Genomic DNA, 4,951 nt, shown 5'->3' with positions numbered 1-4,951 from the left:
GTATTGGTCAGAATGAATGCGAATTCATTCAATCCATATACTTCATCACTTTTATTTTATTTTTGCAATAATTACTAACCAAAATTGTATTCCTAAAAATGTATCTTGTGACTATTATCTATTAAATATACGTGTGAACTTGAAATAGCGACTCTGTCCTATTTTTAGTGTAACTTAGTTTTTCCTTCCTTGTTCCTGTACAACAAGCCATAACAACGAACTCGGGCGGAGCGAAGACGCAAATCAACAATTGGAGGTTCCACCGAGATATGGGCAGGCAGGAAGGGCAAGCTGAGTTCTTCACACTGACCTGGCGCCAGTATCTTCACAATACAGGTAAGCAGATACCTGGTTTTTTATCGAAATCTGTCATTGGGTTTTAAATAGGCAAATTAAAAGTCAGTGTGTTGAACTCAATAAAACAGAATAAGTAAGTTTTTATGATCGGTAGCGTGTAGAAATGAAAATACAGTAAACGTAAAACCAGCTCCAGAATGATCACGCATTGATCGAGCAAATCAAATGCCCCTACGGGGGCTTTGAAACAGGGGGGTGGGGGTTCTAAGATATATGTAAAGAATTTATCTGCCGCTCACTCTGAAACCCTGAGATCATGTTTTGCTGTAAACATTGTTGAATTTGTGATCCAACTAAAAACAGTATCAATTAAACTTGCTTAAAATTGGACGTTTATTTAAGTATAGTGCGGAGCTGAGTGAGAGTTAAAACCAGTCCCAGAATATTACGCAGTGGTCGAGCCAACTGGAATTTGACGAAGTTCCAGAGAGGAAGCGGGGTTCTAGGATATATTTGATTTATTCGCCGTCGGCTTCTGTAACTCTAAGACCAAGTTTACTATAATCTTGCGAAATTGGTGATTCGCTTAAAAACAGTGTCAATTAGACTCGCTTAAAAATTAGAGGTTTTTATTAAGTGGGTGCGGGACTGGGTTAGATGCAAGAATAAAACGCTAAAACGTGAAAGACGTGACGATCAAAAATAAATAAATAAATAAATAACAATAATAATAATAATAACAATATAAAGTAATAACTTATATAATTATGTTATTTTTATAACATAACAATAGTCACAAGATACGTATGGGATACCTTTTTGGTAAAAAAAAAAAAGAAAAAAAGAGGGGAAGTCGGTTTTGATTAATTAATTAATTTGAGACAATGTAAAAGGTCAAAATAATCAAATTCAGAAAATTAAGGAAGAATTGATAACCTGGAAGTCATGAGTAAATGCGTTAATTACCTTAAAACAACTAATTACAAACTAAAGAATTAATAAAGGAGCTTAAATTAGGAAACAATAAATAAGCAGAAATAATTTCTAATCACCGGAAGGAAGTGTGCTGAAGTACGCGGTAATAGTAGGATTGATTTAAAACCTAGGTAGAATTAGTTGATATTGGCATGAAACAGTCAAATGGTATCAGAAATGAGCAGAAATAAGTCAGTAGAAGTACAAAAAAAACGATGTAGCAGCCCGACAGGTGGTCATACGTTGTTGGGAGAAAAAGTTAAAACATTGTTTAACTATGTTAAAGGATTCGATTTTTATTTAGGCAGGTTAATCCCATTGAGCCTCGAAGACTCATTTACAAACAAAGAATAATGACAACAGCAACGGTAGATTTTCAATCCATTAACCATAGACAATCATAACAGGCATAACAAGATAACACACAGGTTACAAGGTAGCAAAACAGACAGATTATAAGGAAATCAAAAATAGGAACATGTCTGTATTACTGGATAAGTCCACATTGATCTGGAGAACTTTGACCTGGAAAGAGAAACGTCAAAGATCAGCTTTCCCCTTAAATTAAATACAGGTTGAATTAAATTACAATTAAAATATAATAAAGGCTTAGGTGCTTAATTACACACCATACATAGGTCCAGTTCAGTTTGAACATTTCTGGATGACGCATTTTGAACAAATTAGCTAAAATTTCTTCTAATATTGACCGTAATGTTAGTTTATAAATTAGACTGAAAAAAAAAAAAAAAAAAAAGGAACCTTTTAATTTAAAATAGAGGAAATAAAAAGATATTTACATACACTTTAAATAGGAATACTGGGTTTAACTTAATCATTCTAATTGATTTTATTAGATTTGGAGAGCTGTTTTCTTATAAGAGCAACAATTTTACTTGTTAGATAAAATGCCTTTAAACGTCTTGACATTGTATACATGTCCTATGGCTGCATGAGGAGAACAGAGTTCAGAGGTGTGTGCTGTGTGTTTGGATTCCTGAGAGAATGGACACTTGAGGGGCAGCAGAGTCTCAGGTTACAAAAGTGTGAGCAGGAAAGTTTTAAACCAGTAAGGGAGCAAATTGGAATTGTGGGAAAAAATTAAAGAATGCTTGAGAGATGAGGATAAGTTGACAAGAAAGAGGGAGGCAAACGCCAAGCGGGAAAGTAGATACAGAAAGTTAATGAGGGAGGTTATAAATGAAAGAAAAGTGTGAGGAAGAAAAGTGTGAGGAAGTGGGCAAATCAGTCAGCACATCCCCCAACAAGAGTGCCCCATATATCACATACCAGATGGAAGGTTCCAGGTGGGGGAGGTTACTGACACCCCTTCTCAGCTGAAGGGGGAAGTCACCCATCCCAGTTAAAACAAAACCCCTTGTGAATTTTTTCTTCTCTGCAGTGGGAAGATGAGTTTAATTAGGCCCAAAAACATAGAAGGTAGCATTTAACTGCATACAGCATCCATCTGAGTTTTGATCAGGACTCTTGAGTGCCGGGGGCCGGATCAGATACAAATGTGTTCAGCTGGACGCTGAAAAACTGGATCTGGGAAAACTGACCGATGTGACTTTACAAGGACACTGTCAGCCGAACACCACTGACAAAGAAATTGTCGGCCGAGCAAGATGATGGAAACAAAGCAAAGATCTATCAGTCAAGCAACAAACTTGAACTTATAACTGTCCAGATGGGGGTCCTGGATTTTGTCACCAGTGGGGACATGAAGTCAAGTCTCACTGTATGCTGAGCCATGAACTGCTGCACAAAGCTGATCTGGTCTCCAGACCAAAGGAGATAACGTTGAGAGAGAAAAGCTGATGGTCCATCAGTCCAAGGCCACTAACAACAACTGTGGTCTGTCTGCGGTGTCTGGTCTACATTTGGTCTGTGATGGACATCCGGAGACCTTGGTGTCTTGATCAAAACTGCAGTTGGCTTTGATAATGAACACACATAGTCTCACTTTAAGACAGGTGCCATAACATGACACAAGAGTGCTGCAGTAGGGGTGCTGGACTGATTGCCCCTGTTCCATTTGCTCTGTGATGAAAATTGTTTTATTACATCAGAATCTATAATGATGCTCCTCACTCCTTAGCAATATATATATTTTATTTTACTTTTCATTTTTACAAGTTGATCACAGGAGAAACCTGTGCTTAAGACTTGAATTAGATTGAGTTGGGTGATGTTTTCTAAATTAAGGATAAATAATGGTCTTTGCCTTGAACGAGTCCATTTAGTAGGTCTGCTTTGCTACAACAGAGGACATTTATTTAATGGTTAATACTTTGGGAAAGCTTATATAAGACTTTGGGTTAATGTTATAACTACACCTTATTATTTTATATGTCTGAAACCAATACTCAGTGTGTTAATTATAGCCAGTAGGACTTAGGATGTTGAAACAGTTCACTGTTTCAAAAGGGGGAGGTTGAAGGATGTTCTTAGCAGGAAACAGTTCATACAATGTGTAGAATTAAAAAAAAAAAGATAAATATAAAATAACTTCATAGGGTTTATATTTAAGAGGACAATAAAGGCCAATCCAAAGCCTAAGCCAATCAAAACTTATGCGTTTAAAGGATAAGTTGGGATAACCACATTGACATTTGAAAAGTGGAAGAAATCAAAAGCCTAAAATCGATTTTGCTCTTGTTTATGTTTAACAAAAGTGTTTTCTCTTGTTTACAGAGTCCAGGAATTTCACTGGTCAAAAAAAGGGGGACGCCCCTAATAACGACCTAAATAGATAGCAGGATCAGAAACAGAATCCTGAAGTGGAGGTGATCAAAGGTCAATTAGAAAAAGTGATGGTTCTGTATTTTTAAATACACTTGACTTGACTTGACTGGACTTGACTTAAAATAGGGTAATTCAGATATTAAAAGGTGTCATGAACAAAGTATTTTAATCACATGTTTACTGCTGAGCGACAGGCTCAGTAGATATGAGTCTTTCCTTGTTTCCTTTCAGGAACAGGTCCCTGGAGGGAAGAGTTATATATCAGTTGTTTAAAGCTTTTAAGTTGCACTTTGATGTTTTCTGCGCATGCGTAAAATGAAGTTCCTCCCACAGGCTTGAGGAGGGAGCCAGTATAGGAAATAATTTATTATGGTGTATTGTGTATTGTTATTGTGTTATTATGTTTAACTTTGCTTATTTTAGGTAGATACACTGAATGCAAATGTTTTAGATGGTGGAGAAGGGAAAACTGGAGTAAGCAGCAGGTGCACGAGAAAACAGGGTCTGCCCAAGGACTCTGTCTTGCCCACAGCTGAGTGGGTGTTGCTGAGGGTAGTTAAAAGGAAGTGGCAGGAGCCCAGGTGGACAGGTCCATTTCAGGTGACGGAGAGAACCTCTCATGCAGTCCGTTTGAGAGGAAAAGGAGAAACGTGGTATCATTGGAGCCAGTGTGCGCCTGCCTCAGAGCCAGGAAGAGCGAGGGAGCTGGCAGAAACCATCTAAAGTCGTAAAACTGGACATTCATGTCTTGTAGACCGAAGCAGCCTGGTAAAGTTGCGAGCGGGCCCTGAAGGACTTTGTTTGAGTGGGGTCACTGGGTGCTGGAAAATCCACATTTAGTACAGACACCTAGATACGACAAAAACACGACATCTTAGAGTCTTACACTTCATGAAGAAAACTCAGAGACATAGGAGGAGTCAATATCTCT

Source organism: Nematolebias whitei, chromosome 2 (genome assembly GCF_014905685.2).
Source record: "Nematolebias whitei isolate Nwh7 chromosome 2, NemWhi1, whole genome shotgun sequence".
NCBI classification, from domain to species: domain Eukaryota; kingdom Metazoa; phylum Chordata; class Actinopteri; order Cyprinodontiformes; family Rivulidae; genus Nematolebias; species Nematolebias whitei.
Note: the sequence above shows the minus strand (reverse complement) of the source record.